The 18,088-nt window shown below is 36.8% G+C and overlaps 1 protein-coding gene across 4 annotated transcripts in view; it reads left to right on the top strand.

Annotated features, from left to right (window-relative positions):
• STPG2 (sperm tail PG-rich repeat containing 2) overlaps positions 1-18,088 on the top strand; it is a 718,556-nt gene that overhangs the window by 210,661 nt on the left and 489,807 nt on the right. The window lies entirely within an intron of this gene.

Genomic DNA, 18,088 nt, shown 5'->3' with positions numbered 1-18,088 from the left:
AAATTAGTAGTTGAGTAATTCAGATTGAATTTACAAATATATCAAAGTAAAATTTAGAGTTAAAAAGTTGGACCCAGTGATAATGTTGCTAGAGTCTAAATGTTTGTATCCTCTTAAAATTCATATGTTGAAATCCTAACTCCCAAGGTGATGGTATTAGGAGGTGACACTTTCTGGGAGGTGATTATGTCATGAGGGTGGAGACCTCATAAATGGGATCAGCACTCTTATAAAATAGGCCCAGGCAGGCTCGTTTGCCCCTTTTACCATGAGGACTTAGAGAAGGTACTGTCTATGAGGAAGCGGGGCCTCTCCAGATACTGAGTCTGCTTGTGCCTTGGTGTTGGACTTTCCAGCCTGCAGACCTGTGAGAAATAAATTTCATTTACAAGCTACCCAGTTTATGGTATTTTGTTATAGCACTCCAAACAGAGAAAGACAAATGTTACAGTGTAGCCTTTTGTGAACAAGGTGTTATTAAAATACATTTTTGTAGAAATTGGACTATCTTGAGAAGATATTGTTAATAACAAATTTCAAAACAGGATTATTAAACAAGGTTTAAAATGTAGCTAATCAATGAAAACAGAGTATAACTTGCTGAAATAAAATTCTGCTACGTGAGATAATGCCAATAGTTGATTTGTAATATTTTTGATTGTAAAATAACTGGTACAAGATCATGATGAACTAATTTAAGGGAATGACAAATGGAATGCTAGTTAATATAACTCTGAATGTCTTGGAAATCATAGGAATTAGATTAATTTGGTGAAAGCTATTCAGGAGTGGACTTATTATTTTTTTTTCTGAGGCATTATTGGAATCTGAGATGTAGTCAAAATTAGCATCAGGTTCTATAATTATAATTTAGAACCTGATGCTAATTCAAATTATAAATTTGAATTATAAATTCAAAAGACAGTTTAAAATCATCTAGCAATATTCTTTACATGTAGTAGATTCTGAGTAATTTTTAACTCATAGTGCTGTTTTAATGGATTATTTCTTCATCTTGAGGAATTTTAGAGTTCAACTGTATTTTTCAAGTGAGTCATTGTTGTACACACCTCAGGATCCATTGTGAAGTATGCCATGACTAATTTATTACTAATATAATGCTTTTATGCTTAGGAGTCATTGAATGGATTCAAAGTTATTTCTATCATAATATCACAGGTAGTAGGAAAAAACAATGGAAATTTCTGAAAGCATCCATAGGAAGCATCCATAGGAAGGCAGTATGTGTATATATATGTATAGATACATTATATATATATATATACACATACTGTATATATATATATACACATATGTTATATATATAACGTATCTATACATATATATGTTAAACTTTATGTTTGTAGTAAAAAAAGATGGTGCACATCTGCTCTAAAGGAAGACAAGTTGCTTCACCAATATTTTTGACTTAATTTACATATTTTTCTTTTAACTTTGTCCCTCTTTAGATCTGAAAACTTCTTTTTAGTGTTCTCTTTTCTGACATGAAACATTTGCAATTAAAATTATTCAGTGGGACTCTGGTTACCCAAGAAGCAGAATAGTTTAGTCACATAGAAAGCTTGGTTTTTAAATCTCTTTTGCAAATGACAATACACTTCAAACAGGCAGGTGTATAATGTGTATGTAATGAAAAATCCAAATTATTGATCTCAAAATAAAATTGAAATAATATCTCAAATGTATAAAGTAATGGAATTAATTTTATTATTTACTTTAAATAAAAATAAAATTTACCTCCCAGGTATTTTACTTATGGATATGCTGCAGTCTTAAAGGATGATTTGATAGCTTAATTTTCCAAGTTGTATCTTTGCATAAAAAATATAGCTCCCTTCCAGACTTCTGGTTTCATATGAAAGACTTATTTCTTTTACAACATCCCAGGGAAATATTTTTTATTCTTTTAAAAAAACCATGACATAAGCATTAGATGATTATAAATAGAAAATGTGACAAATGGAGGATGAACATAAACCAAACATCTGTTTACTGAGCATTCTAGAAGCAGAATGTTGAGACAATAATTATTTGATATAGAAAACAGAACGTTGTTTCAAGCTGAATAAAAACATAAGTTACTGATTTGAGGAGCTTAACAGAATGCCAAGGAGGATAAATATAAAAATACCTATGTCCTTTTCACTTTTTTTTTCATTTTCAGAAGATCCTAACTAAAGCAAATATCCTTGAAGCTTCCACAGAGTAAAGTCACTGGGTAACCCACAAAGGGATGAGAAATATAACTTATGTCAGGTACTAGCTTAGCAACATTAGCCGCATATCAAGGCTAGGAGATGATGAAGTAATATTTTCTTAAATTTCTCAGGGGAAATGATTTTGGATATAGAGTTCTCCCTCTACCTAACGTTTCAATTAAATGAATCAAGAAAATAATTTTCTGACATGCAATAGTTCAGAAAGTTTAGTAACTCTATGTCTTCATATGTGGAGTTGCTCCAGTGAAATAAAAAAAGGAAACAAAAGAAGGGTGACATAAAGACAAAGATGAATATGAACCGAGCATTTCCTAGACAGAGTAAAGTGAAAACTAATTAATGAAGAAGTCATTTTAGCTCATGTATGACATATTCTTCAAGAGGCAGGAGTTTGATGACATAAAATTTGTTACTTGTGTATGGCCACACTACTTGGCTCTGTAGGGAATAATAATGATAATATAAATCCTGCTTTAAAGTTGGTTTATTTTAAAATCACAATAAAGTGATACAGGAGCTGAAGGATGAAATAGCTGGTATAAAAAAGAACCTAACAGGTCTAACAGAGCTGAATAACACAATACAAGAATTTCACAATGGAATTGCAAGTATTAATAGCAGAATAAACCAAGCTGTGTAAAGAATCTTAGAATTTGAAGACTGGTTCTCTGAAATAAGACAGTCAGACAAAACCAGAGAAAAAAGAACAAAAAGGAATGAACAAAACCTCCAAGAAGTGTGGGATTATTTTAAGAGGCCAAGTCTGTGAATCACTGGCATCCCTGAAAGGGAAGGGAAAAAAGCAAACAACTTGGAAAACATATTTAAGGATATCATCCATGACTACTTTCCCAATTTTGCTAGAGAGGCCAACAGTCAAATTCAGGAAATACAGGTAACTTCTGCAAGATGCTACACAAGAAGATCATCCCTGAGACACAGAATCCTCAGATTTTCCAAGGTTGTAATGAAAGAAAGAATGTTAAAGTCACCTAAAGAGAAAGAGCAGGTTACCTACAAAGGGATCTCCATGAGGCTAACAGCTGACCTCTCACCTGAAACCCTATAAACCAAGAGACTGGGGGCCTATATTCAACTTTCTTAAAAAAAAAAATCTTCAACCAAGAATTTTATATCCAGCTAAGTTAAGATTCCTAAGTGAAGGAGAAATAAGGTCCTTTTCAGATAGGTAGATGTTGAGGGAGTTCATTACCACCAGACCTGCCTTACAAGAGATCTTGAAAGAAGCTCCATGTATAGAAAGGAAACACCACTACCAGCTAATATGAAACACATTTAAACACACAGGACCAGTGTGACTGTAAAATAACCACATGAACAAGCCAACATAATAACCAGCTAACAGCACAATGCCAGGATCAAATCCATTCATATCAATACTAACTTTGAATGTAAATGGGCTAAATGTCCCAGTTAAAAGGCACCGAAAGACAAGCTGGATAAAAAAGCAAGACCCAATTGTATGCTGTTTTCAAGTGACCCATCTCACATGTAATGACTCTCATAGGCTCAAAATAAAGGGATGGAGGAAAATCTACCAAGCAAATGGAAAACAGAAAAAAAGCAGGGGTTGCAATCTTAATTTCAGACAAAACAGATTTCAAACCAACAAAGATCAGAAATGACAAAGAAGGGCATTACATAATGGTAAAGGTTTCAATTCAACAAGAAGACCTAGCTATTCTAAATATGTATGCACCCAACAAAGAGAACTCAGATTTATAAAGCACATTCTTAGAGACCTACAAAGAGACACAGACTCCCACACAATAAGACTTCAACACCCCACTGACAGTATTAGGCAGATCATTGAGTCAGAAAATTAACAAAGATATTCAGGAGTTAAATGCAACATTGGACCAAATGGATCTGATAGACCTTTTCAGAACTCTCCACCCCCAAAGAAGAGAATATATACTCCTCTTATTGCCACATGGCACATACTCTGAAATTGACCACATCATTGGACATAAAACAATCTTCAACAAATGTAAGAGAACTGAAATCATACCAAACACATCCTTGGACCACAGTGTGATAAAAATAGATGTCAAGACTATAAAAAAAATCACTCAAAATCATGCAATTATATGGAAATTAAACAACATGCTTCTGAATGACTTTTGGATAAATAATGAAATTAAGGCAGAAATCAAGAAGTTATTTGAACATAATGAGAACAAAGATAACACATACCAGAACTCTGAGATACAGCTAAGGCAGTGTTAAGAGGAAAATTCGTAGTACTGAATTTCCACATCAAAAAGTTGAAAAGGAGGGGCAGACCCAAGATGGCCTACTAGAAGCAGTGGTGGTCAGAGGCTCCCACTGAGAAGAACCAAAACAGCATGTGAATCCTATACTGGCAACCAAGGTATCCAGGTTCTCTCATCAGGACTGACCAGGTGGTTCGCATGACCAATGGAGAGCAACAAAAAGCAGGGTGGTGTGTCGGCCTACCTGAGAGCCACATGGGGTAAGGGGCACCTCCAGCACCAGCCAAGGGAGGCAGTGAGTGAGCGTGCCATCCAGCCTGGGAAGCTCTGCTTTTTCCACAGATCTGTGCAACCCACAGATCAGAAGTTCCCACTTGTGAGCCCACACCACCAGGGCCTTAGGTCACAACCACAGAGCTGTTCAGATTCTCAACAGTCAATTGGCTGGAATCTGGCTAAGAGTTCCTGCGGGGGTGGGTGGCCATCGTCACTATGGCTGCCTGCTGTCTAAGCCTTCTGAGCTCCCTGGGGGAAAGGCAGTAGCCATCACTGCGGCTGCTGACTGCCTAAGACAACTGAGCTCCCCGAGGGAGGGATAGCCATTATCACTGCAGCTGCCGGCTGCCTAAGACAGCTCAGCTTCCCAGGGGAGGGATGACAGCCATCACTGTGGCTGCTGGCAGCTTAAGACACTGGACTCTTGGGGGTGCTGGGCAGCAGCCATCGCTATAGCTCCAGGCAGCTGTTTTTTTCCTGCTGGTGCCAGGGAGACTGGACTACTTGGTTCCAGGAGATATTCCCCACAGCGCAGCATACCAGCTGTGGCAGATCATGGCCAGGCTGCCTTCGTAGGCCAGATCCTGACCCATCCCTGCTCTCTGGGTGGGGCCTCCCTGCAGGAACTCCAGCAACTCCAGCCGGGGGCTTAGGGACAGAACTCTGATTTCCTTCAGTCTGAACCCCTAGGGGAAGGGGTGGCCATGGTCTCTGTGGACCTGCATACTACGTCTTCCTTCCTGCTAGCTCTGAGGAATCTAGGAGCCCAGATGAGTGGGTTTGCCCCAAGTGCAGTACACCCCCTCAACCAAGCGACAGCCAAAGTGCTTCGTTAAATGGGTCTTGGTTCCTGCACCCACCCCAGTTGGGCGAGAGCCCCCAACAGGGGTCAGCAGACACCCTATACAGGAGTGTTCCTACTGACATTAGGTTGGTGCCCCTCGAGGTCAGAGATCCCAGAGGAAAGAGCAGGCACCCATCTTTGCTGTTCTCCAGCCTCCTCAGGTGACATCTCCCTGTGCAGGAGGGACCCAGATGAATAGAGCCTTAAGTGAACCCTCAGCAAACCACAGCAGCCCTACAGAAGAGTGACCTGACTATTCAAAGGAAAACAAACAAACAAACAGAAAGCAACAATAACAGCATCAACACAAAAGTTCCTACAAAAACCTCATCCAAAGGTCAGCAGCCTGAAAGATTGACACTAGACAAACTCACGAAGATGAGAAAGAATTAACAAAAAACCGCAAAAATTCAAAAGGACAGAGTGCTGCTTCTCCTCGAAATGATCACAACACCTCTTCAGCAAGGGCACAGAACTGGACAGAGGATGAGATAGATGAATTACAGAAGTAGCCTTTAGAAAGGTGGATAATAACATACTTTGCTGAAGTAAAGGAGCATGTTTTAACCCAATGCAAAGAAGCTGAGAACCATGATAAAAGGTAACAGGAGCTTCTAGCTAGAATAACCAGTTTAGAGAGGAACATAAATGGCCTGATGGAGCTGAGAAACACACCACAAGAACTTTATAATGCAAACACAAGTATCAATAGCTGAATCGATCAAGCGGAAGAAAGAATATCAGAACTTGAAGACTGTCTTGCTGAAATAAGGCAGGCAGACAAGTTTAGAGAAAAAAGAATTAAAAGGAACAAACAAAACCCCCAAGAACCTTGGGACTATGAAAAAAGACTGAACCTATGACTGATTAGAGTACTTGAAAGAGAAAGGGAGAATGAACCAAGTTGAAAAACACACTTTCAGGATATCATCCAGGAGAAATTCCCCAACTTAGCAAGACAGGCCAACTTTTAAATTCAGGAATCCAGAGAACCCCAATAACGTACTCCATGAGAAGATCAACCCCCAAGACACATAATCATCAGATTCTCTAAGGTTGAAATGAAAAACAAAATGTTAAGGGCAGCCAGATAGAAAGGCCAGGTCACCTACAAAGGGAAACCCATTAGACTAACAGTGAAGCTCTCAGCAGAAACACTGCAAGCCAGAAGAGAGTGGGGGCCAATGTTCAACATTCTTAAAGAAAAGAATTTTCAGCCCAGAATTTCATATCTGGCCAAACTAAGCTTTATAAGTGAAGGAGAAATAAAATCACTTTCAGACAAGCAAATGCTGAGGGAATTCATCACCACCAGGCCTGCCTTGCAAGATCTCCTGAAGGAAGCACTGAATAGGGAGAGGTAAAACTGGTACCAGCCACTGTAAAAACACATTAAAGCACAAAGACCAATGAAACGATGAAGAAACCGCATTAATTTGTGGGCCAAATAACCAGCTAGCATCATGATGACAGGATCGAATTTAATAACATAACAATGTTAACCTCAAATGTAAATGGGCTAAATGCCCCAGTTAAAAAGCACAGACCCGCAAATTGGATAGTGTCCCCAATCATCAGTGTGCTGTATTCAAGAGACACATCTCATGCAGAAAGACACACTTAGGCTAAAAATAAAGGGATGGAGGAAAATTTACCAAGCAAATGGTAAACAGAAAAAAGCAGGGGTTGCAATCCTAGTCTCTGATGAAACAAACTTTAAAGCCAAAAAAGGTAAAAAGACAAAGAGGGGCATTACATAACGGTAAAGGGATGAATTTTATAAGAAGAATTAACTATCCTAAATATATATGCACCCAATACAGGAGCACCCAGATTCATAAAGCAAGTTCTTAGAGACCTACGAAGAGACTTAGAGTCCCATACAATAATAGTGGGAGATTTTAACACCTCACTGTAAACATTAGACAGATCATCAAGACAGAAAATTAACAAGGATAGTCAGGACTTATGCTCAGCTCTGGATCTAGTGTAACTGATACGTATCTACAGAACTCTCCACCCCAAAACAACAGAATAGACATTCTTCTCAGTGCCACACAGAATTTACTCTAAAATCGATCACATAATTGGAAGTAAAACACTCCTCAGCAAATGCAAAAAACAGAAATCATACAAAACAGTCTCTCAGACCACAGAGCAATCAAATTAGAACTCAGGATTAGGAAACTCATTAAAAACCGCACGACTACATGGAAATTGAACATCCTGCTCCTGTATGATTCCTGGGTAAATAATGAAATTAAGGCAGAAATCAAGAAGTTCTTTGAAACCAATGAAAACAAAGAGACAGTGTACAAGAAGCTCTGGAAAGCAGCTAAAGCAGTGTTAAAAGGGAAACTTCTAGCACTAAGTGCCCACATCAGAAAGCTAGAAAGATCTCAAATCAACACCCTAACATTACAAATAAAGCAACTAGAGAAGCAAGAGCAAACAAATCCAAAAGCTAGCAGAAGACAAGAAATAACTAAGATCAGAGTGGAACTGAAGGAGATGGAGATGCGAAAAATTCTTCCAAAATCAATGAATCCAGGAGCTGGGTTTTTGAAAACATTATTGAAACTATGAAGAAACTGCATTAACTTCTGGGCAAAGTTAATGTAGCTAGCATAATAAAGAGGAAAAAAGAGAAGAATCAAGTGGACACAATAAAAAGTGATAAAAAGGATATCACCATTGAACCCACAGAAATATAACAACGATTAGAGAATACTATAAACACCTCTATGCAAATAAACTAGAAAATCTAGAAGAAATGGATGAATTCCTGGACACATACACCACACCATACTACAGTAGGAAGAAGTCGAATCCTTGAATAGACCAATAACAAATTCTGATATTGAGGCAGTAATAAATAGCCTATCAACCAAAAAAAGCCCAGTATCAGATGAATTCACAGACAAATTCTACTAGAGGTACAAAGAGGAGCTGGTACTATTTCTTCTAAAACGATTCCAAACAACTTAAAAGGTGGGGCTTCTCCTTAACTAATTTTATGAGGCCAGCATCATCCTGATACCAAAACCTGTCAGAGACAAAACAAAAAAAGAAAACTTCAGGCCAATATCCCTGATGAACATAGATGCAAAAATCCTCAATAAAATATTGGCAAACCAAAACCAGCACATCAAAAAGCTTATCCACCACGATCATGTCGGCTTCATCCCTGGGATTCAGGGCTGGTTCAACATACGCAAAACATTAAGTGTAATTCATCACATAATCAGAACTAATGAAAAAACTGTATTATTATTTCAATAAACACAGAAAAGGTCTTCGATAAAATTCAACATCCCTCATGTTAAAAACCCTTAATAAACTAGGTATTGATGGAACATATCTCAAAATAATAAGAGCCATTTATGGCATACCTGCAGCTAATATCATACTTAATGGGCAAAAGCTGGAAGCATTCTCCTTGAAAACTGGCATAAGATGAGGATGCCCTCTCTCACCACTCCTGTTCAACATAGTATTTGAAGTTCTGGCCAAGGCAATCAGGTAAGAGAAGGAAATAAATGGTATTCAACTAGGAAGAGAGGAAGTCAGATTGTCTCTGTTTGCAGACAATATGATCCTATATCTAGAAAACCACATTGTCTCAGCCCGAATCTCCTTAAGCTGAAAGGAACTTCAGCAAAGTCTCAGGATACAAAATCAATGTGCAAAAATCACAAGTATTCCTATACACCAACAATAGACAAGCACAGAGCCAAATCATGAGTAATTCTCATTCACACTTGCTACAAAAAGAATAAAATACCTGGGAATACAGCTAACAGGGAATGTGAAGGACCTCTTTTAGGAGAACTACAAACCACTGCTCAAGAAAATAAGAGAGGACACAAACAAACAGAAATACATTCCATCCTCATGGTTGGGAAGAATCAATGTCATGAAAACAGCCATACTGCCCAAAGTAATTTATAGATTCAATGCTATTCCCATCAAACTACCATTGACATTCTTCACAGAATTAGAAAAAACTACTTTAAACTTCATATTGAACAAAAAAAAGAGCCCGTACAGCCAAGACAATTCTAAGCAAGAAGAGCAAAGCTGGAGGCATCACACTGCCTGCCTTCAAACCACACTACAAGGCTACAGTAACCAAAACAGCATAGTACTGGGACTAAAGGAGACACATAGATCAACGGAACAGAATAGAGATCTCAGAAATAAGACCACATATCTACAACCATCTGATCTTTGACAAACCTGACAAAAACAGGCAAGGGGGAAAGAATTCCCTATTTATAAATGGTGCTGGGAAAACTGGCCAGCCATATACAGAAAATTGAAACTGGATCCCTTCCTTACACCTTATACAAAAATTAACTCAAGATGGATTAAAGACTTAAATGTAAAACCCAAAACCATAAAAACCCTGGGGGAAAATCTAGGCAATAACATTCTGGACATAGGCTTGGGCAAAGATTTTATGATGAAATCACCAAAAGCAATTTCAACAAAAGAAAAAATTGACAAATGGGATCTAATTAAACTAAAGAGCTCCTGCACACCAAAAGAAATTTTCATCAGAGTGAACAGGCATCCTAGAGAATGGGAGAAAATTGTTTTGATCTATCCGCCTGACAAAGGTCTAATATCCAGAATTTATAAGGAACTTAAACAAATTTACAAGAAAAAACAACCCCATCAAAAAGTGGGCAAAGAACATGAACCAAGAATTCTCAAAAGAAGACATTTATGTGGCCAATAAACAAATGAAAAAAAGCTCAACATCACTGATCATTAGAAAAATGCAAATCAAAACCACAATAAGATACCATCTTATGCCAGTCAGAATAGTGATTATTAAAAAGTCAAGAAACAACAGATGCTGGCAAGACTGTGGAGAAATAGGAACACTTTTATGCTGTTGGTGGGAATGTAAATTAGTTCAACCATTGTGGAAGACAGTGTGGCGATTTCTTAATGATCTAGAACCAGAAATACCAATTGATCCAGCAATCCCATTACTGGGATATATATCCAAAGGAATATAAATAATTCTATTATAAAGATACATCCACACATATCTTTATTGCAGCACTATTCACAATAGCAAAGACATGGAATCAACCCAAATGCCCATCAATGATAGACTGGATAAAGAAAGTGTATTATTTATACACTATGGAATACTATGCAGTCATAAAAAGGAATGAGATTATGTCCTTTGCGGGGACATGGATGGAGCTGGAAGCCATCATTCTCAGCAAACTAACACAGGAACAGAAAACCAAACACTGCATGTTCTCACTCATAAGTGGGAGCTGAAAAATGAGAACACATGGACACAGGGAGGGGAACAACACACACTGGGGCCTGTTTGGGGCCCAGGGGGAAGGAGAGCATCAGGAAAAATAGCTAATGCATGTGAGGCTTAATACCTAGGTGATGGGTAGATAGGTGCAGCAAGCCAACATGGCACACTTTTATCTATGTGACAAACTAGCATGTTCTGCAAATGTATCCCAGAACTTAAAATAAAATTCAAAAAAAAATTTGGAAAAATCTCAAATTAACAACCTAACTTCACAACTGGAAAAATTAGAGAAGCAAGGATAAATCAACCCCAAAACTAGTAGAAGATGAAAAATAGCAAAAATCAGAGCTAAACTGCAGGAAATCAAGACACGAACAAACATTCAAAAGATCAAAGAATCCAGGAGTTGGTTTTTGAAAAAATTAATAAAATACATAGGCCACTAGCTAGACTTACGAAGCAAAGAGAGAATATTCAAACTAACACAGTTAGAAATGACAAAGGGAATGTTACTACAGATCCCACAGAAATAAAATCAGCCATCAGAAACTACTGCAAACATCTCTACACACAAAGTACAAAACCGAGAAGAGATGGGTAAATTCCTGGGCAAATACATCCTCCCAAGACTTGAGCCAGGAAGAAATTGATTCCCTGCACAGACCAATAACGAGTTCTGAAATTGAATCAGTAATAAATAGCCTACCAACTAAAAAAAAGGACCAAGACCTGATGGATTCATAGCTGAATTCTACCAGATGTACAAAGAAGAGCTGGTTACAGTTTCTACAGAAACTATTAAAAAAATTTGAGGAGAAGGGACTACTTCCCAACTCAGTCTATGAGACCAGGATTATCTTGATGCCAAAACTTGGCAGAAACACACACACACACACACAAAAATAAAAAAACAAAAAACAAACAACAACAACAACAACAAAAAATCAAAAACCAAAAACAAAAAAACTTCAAGCCAACATCTTTATTGAATGTTGATGCAAAAATCCTCAACAAAATACTTGCAAACTGAATCCAGCAGCATATCTAAAAGGTAATCCACCCTGATGAAGTAGGATTTATTTCCAGGATTCAAGGTTGTTTCAACATATGCAAATTGATAATGTGATTTATCACATAAGCCGAACTAGAGACAAAAACCACATGATTATCTCAATAGCTTCAGAAAGGCTTCTGATAAAATTCAACATGCCTGCATGTTAAAAACTCTCAATAAACTAGGTATTGAATGAATATTTCCCAAAATAATAACAGCCATTTAGGACAAATCCACAGCCTACCTTATACTGAATGCACCAAAGCTGGAAGTATTCCTTTTGAAAACTGTCACAAGACAAGGAAGCTTTCTCTCACCACTTTTATTTAACATAGTATTCGAAGTCCTAGCCAGAGCCATCAGGCAGGAGAAAAAAATAAAAGGCATCCAAATAGGAAGAGAGAAAGCCAAACTATATCTGTTTGCAGATGACATGATCCTATATTTAGAAAATCCCATAGTATTGGCCCAAAAGCTCCTTCAGCTAATAGAAAACTTCAGATAAATTTAAGGATATAACATCAATCTACAAATGTCATTAATATTTTCATACACCAACAGTAGTCAAGCTGAGAGCCAAATCACAAATGAACTCATTCACAAAGGCCACAAAAAGAATAAAATACCTAGAAATACAGCTAATCATGGAGGTGAAAGGTCTCTAAAATGAGAATTACAAAACACTGCTCAAAGAAATGAGAGAAGACAGAAGACACAAATAGAAAAACATACCATGCTCATGGATAGGAAGAATCAATATTGTTAAAATGGCCATACTGCCCAAAGCAATTTGTGGATTCAATGCTATTTCTATGAAACTACCAGTGACATTCTTCCCTGAACTAGAAAAAAACCTTTAAAAAGTCATATGGAACCAAAAAAGAGCCTTAATAGTCAAGGCAATCCTAAGCAAAAAGAACAAAGGTGGAGGCATCATGTTACCTGATTTCAAATTATACTACCAGGTTGCAGTAACCAAAACAGCATGGCACTGGTACAAAAACAGGCACATAGACCAATGGAACAAAAGAGAGAGACCAGACATGAGGCTGTACATCTACAACCATCTGATCTTCAACAAATCTGACAAGAACAAGCAATGGGGAAAATATTCCCAATCCAATAAATGACACTAGCATAACTGGTTAACCATATGCAGAAGAATGAAGCTGGACCCCTTTTTTATACCATATACAGAAAACAACTCAAGATGATTAAAGACTTACATGTGCAACCCAAAATTCTAAAAACCCTTGAGAACAACCTAGCCAATACTATCTTGGACATAAGAACGGGTAAAGATTTCATGACAAAGACACCAAAAGTAATTGCAACAAAAGTAAAAATTGGGTTGGGCATGGTGGCTCATACCTGTAATCCCAGCACTTTAGGAGGCTGAGTTGGGTAGATTACGAGGTCAAGAGATTGAGACCATCCTGGCCAACATGGTGAAACTTCGTCTCTACTAAAAATACAAAAATTAGCTGGGCGTGGTGGTGCTTGCCTGTAGTCCCAGGTGTCGGGAGGCTGAGGCAGGAGAATTGCTTGAACCTGGGAGGCAGAGGTTGCAGTGAGCTGAGATCATGCCACTGCACTCCAGCCTGGTGATAGGGTAAAACTCCGTCTCAAAAAAAAAAAAAAAAAAAAAAAACTGAAAAATGGGATTTGATTAAACTTAAGAGCTCCACAGTAAAGGAAACTATCAACAGAGTGAGCAGACAGCCTACAGAATGGGAGGGAATTTTTGCATCTACCCGTCTGACAAAGGTCTAATATGCAGCATCTATAAGGAGCTTAAACAAATTTACAAGAGTAAAACAAAACCCCATTAAAAAGTGGGCAAAGGACATGAACAGACACTTATCAAAGGAAGACATACATGTGGCCAACAATCAACTGAGAAAAAGTTCAACATCACTGATAATTAGAGAAATTCAAATCAAAACTATACTGAGATACCATCTGACACCAGTGAGAAAGGCTATTATTAAGAAGTCAAAAAATAAAAGATTCTAGTGAGGTTGCAGAGAAAAAAGAATGCTTGTAGAGTGTTGGTGGGAGTGTAAACTAGTTCACCCATTGTAGAAGACAGTGTGGCAATTCCCCAAAGATCTAAAAACAGAAATCCCATTCAACCCAGCAATCTTATTACTGGGTATATTCCCAAAGGAATATAAATTATTCTACCATAAAGACACATGCATGCAAATGTTTATTGCAGTACTATTGACAATAGCAAAGACATGGAATCAACCCAAATGCTCATCAAAGACAGACTGGAGAAAGAAAATGTAGTACATATACACCATAGAATACTATGCACCCATAAAAAATGAGATCCTGTCTTTGTGCGAACATGGATGGAGCTGGATGCTATTATCCTTAGTAAACTAATGCAGGAACAGAAAACCAACTACTACATGTTCTCACAAGTGGGAGCTAAATGATAATTACTTATAAACACAAAGGAGGAAACAGTACACACTGGGTCTACTTGAGGGTGGAGGGTGGGAGAAGGGATAGGAGTAGAAAAGATAAACAGTGGGTACTGGGCTTAATACCTGGGTTGTGAAATATCTGTACAGCAGATCTCTGTGGTACGAGTTTACCTATGTAACAAACCTTCACATGGACCCCCAAACCTAAAATAACAGTTAAAAAAAATAAAATTGGTTTATTTTAAATCAACTACACAAATAAAAGAAGACTTAATTATAAGACAGAATATAAACTTTAGAAACCTTAATATAAAATAATAAAAAGATTAGGAGATAGTATATGTTCCATATTTCTCATTTCATAATGCAGAGTTAACAGATGTTAAAAATTCACAAATCAGTATTAGGCCTTATATTAAACTTGTAATGGTACATGCAACAAAACTAACCCAAACAAAATAAAAACAAAAACAACCCCACAACAAAAATCCCTTAAAGACCTAATTACGTAAAGGAATTATTTCTTAGAATGGACCCAGGGAGAAGTCAAAGGAGGACATTTTTACTGTTTATTTTAGACTCTTGTATTCGATTATATTTTTGTTTATGAAGTGAAGGTATTTTAAAATAAAAGTAGAAGTAGTACTCAAATGATTTAATATGCATTTGGAATGGCACTATGATGTACTGGTATCTGTATTGACCCACTCTCTGAAAATAACAAAATTTCTACACAAAAGAAACAAAACATATTAATGAATTTTTCCAAGAGTTAGAAAGTAAGGAGTACACAATACACAGGCTAAATTAAGGAGGAACCCAGAGTGGCAAGTAAAGTTCTAAAGCTAACTTTCACCGTAAGGGCATTTGCCCTACCAGATGAGTTTAGGTTTTAATTTTTATGGCCAAGGAGGGCCTCTCAGATGGAAACCAAGTTTAAGACTCTTGTAGTGGGTAGTCTCAAAGAAAATTCATTAATACACTAAAACTCTAGTGGTCAACCTATGCAGGTTAAAAGTGAAATGCAAATAAATTTACCCTTTCTACTTACCAGAGGATTGAAAGGAAGATTGCCCGTGTTGAATGTTTTGGTTTTGAGTATGTGTTAGGGGAATCACCCTGAGAATATGTTATATTTCACTTTCATTTAATGAATTAAATTATTAAAAACCACAAAACACTGTGTATCACAGTCATTGGTGACATTAATTTTATTAATGAAAATAAGAGCTAATGCTTATATAGTACTTATTCCATGCCAGGCACCATTCCAAATGCATATTAACTCATTGAGTACTATAGTTATGGTAATCTTTAAAAATGAAGAAATGGAGGCACAGAGTTTAAAGTTTAAGTTGCAGAGCCAGAATTCAAACTGAGGCAGTCCAATAGAAGTCACTCTCTTTAGGGTGATTTCATGGCATTTTCCTCTGGCTTGAAAAATTAGGGTTGACTAAAATGAATATGATAGTATTATAAACTTTTTTTGTGATTTTTAAAAAATCTATATAAGCATAAAGATCTCAGATGTTATTATAAGGTATATAACTTTTTAAAAAAAATGTAATCACTATTGTTTAGCATAAACTAAGAGAGGATTCAGCATCATAAACAATACTGTTGAAGTTAAAACTTTAGTTATTGAGAAACTAAAAGTTGACTATCAGGTTAGTGGGAAAGGCAGTAGAAGAGTTTGATATACTTTCTTAGGTCAATTTATGGCTCAGAAAGGGCAATCATTGGCTAGTGACAACTCATAATAAAATATATCACAAAAATTATACCAACATTTTCTAAAAGTTAACAAATGACTTGAAATTTGTTAGAATTATTTAGTGAACAATTTGTGCTACATTTGTTTCACTTATCAGTTATAGTACATAGAGTTGAGAATGAAAAGTAATTTAAAAATAAATTTTGATTTATATATTAATTTGTTAATTTGAGTTGTTAAATATTTTGTGTATCATCTCAAACTAGGTTAAAGTTTAACAGCAAAAGCTTTGGAATTAGAAAAATACTTTTAAAATCTCAGCTCCACTGCCTAGTTGCATGAATTTAGGCAACTTCTGTAAATTTCAGTTTCCTTAACTATTAAGTAAGGATAACAAGACGTACCTGATAGGGCCATGGTAAGAATTAAGTGTGTTATTACAACATTTATTTCACTGTGTTGCCTATAGTAGGCTATAAGTAAGTTAGCTATAAAAATTGTAAAAATGGTAGAGTTATGTTTCAAAGCTAAGTTAATCTCATGCCTGTGGTCTCTTTTCATCCTTCTATTAATATAATATTAATGAAGAACATGTCTCTTTTCATCATTCTATTAATATAATGTTAATGAAGAACATGTTAAAATTTAGCGATGTCTTTTTGTTTTTCACACTTCTTGAAAGTGAAACTCATCTTTTTAAACCAGAAGCTCCTTTGTCTTGCAGAGGATTAGGATTTCTATGTCAGAAGTGCAAAGGCATGGAAAGAATAAATGTTTTACTTCGGAAACATTTCTTAAAGCTCATTTCAGAGACAATAGTTGTGGGGAGCCATGACTTTATAATGGCTCTTGGGACCAGCAGGATAGGTGGAGCATGTTCTTCTAATGGTGATGGCAGAGATATAAGAGCATTTCTATGAGAAAGAGAATAGGAAAAGTACAAGATAGGGGAAGTCTCCTGGTAAAATGAAAGAGAGAGCCCTTCCTGGATGGGAAGGACATGGAAGGATCAAAAAGAGTAGAAAAGCAACGGAACTGAGATCTGAATTTGAGGTCTGTTTTATGCTCTCTCACACTGTGGGTGAACCCTGGTAAGACTGGAGTTTGGGAAGTAGTGGTAGGATAATCACAGACTTGGGTCTAGAAATCCCAGGGATGATGAAGTATGAACTTCATTTTCTATCTCAAAGTCTGGAAAGGTGTTAGAGTAACACCCTCCTTGTCTCATGCAGTAGGTGGCTACTGCAGATCAAAATGCATAAAGATACATTTAGGTAGAGAGGGCCTATGATCAGTCAGGATCTAGTCAGAAGACAGAACCATACTAGTAGTTTTGAGATAAAATTGTATAAGGAATTATGGATATTGGAAAGCTGAAAAGGTGAAGGAACACTAAGGTATCATGGAGGTAGTGATACAGGAAATGCCACCATCATTAAGCCTTGAGGAATAAAAGGTATAGGTTAGAATTACTAAAATTTGAAAGCTTGCAGAGATCTTATGGAGCTGGGATTCAGAATTCAGACTTCTGAAGAGGTGTCACAGGTCAGCTGGTAAAAGTGTCTCAGGAGCTCAAAATAAAGATCCCCTGGGCCTGGGACACAGATCCTTGGGATCCTGAAGATAGTAAAAACACATTAGAAATGAATTTCAGCTGAATAAGAATCAAAGTTATTCTGACTAAAAACTGTATTTTGTTACTCTCACTTCTTTCTTTTGTTATACTTTCTCACTGAATATGGAAAATTCTTAGATTCTTGGACAGTTTTTAGGGTTTGCTTTGTTGGTTGGTCTGTTGTTATCTTATTATACAACTAACCACTGATGGGAGAGAGCACATTATAATAAATTTTCTTACTGCAGGCCCATCAGTACAAGTAAAGGATTTTAGATAAATGATTTCTGACACACTGAAGAGTGAATTGGTCATAGTGCACTTATATACTTCCTGTACTTCCATTACATTTTAAACTTTTTATAAATTTTTTATTT

The sequence above is a fragment of the Pan paniscus genome, chromosome 3 (assembly GCF_029289425.2).
Source record: "Pan paniscus chromosome 3, NHGRI_mPanPan1-v2.0_pri, whole genome shotgun sequence".
NCBI classification, from domain to species: Eukaryota; Metazoa; Chordata; class Mammalia; order Primates; family Hominidae; genus Pan; species Pan paniscus.
Note: the sequence above shows the minus strand (reverse complement) of the source record. Positions and strands in the feature narration are given on the sequence as shown.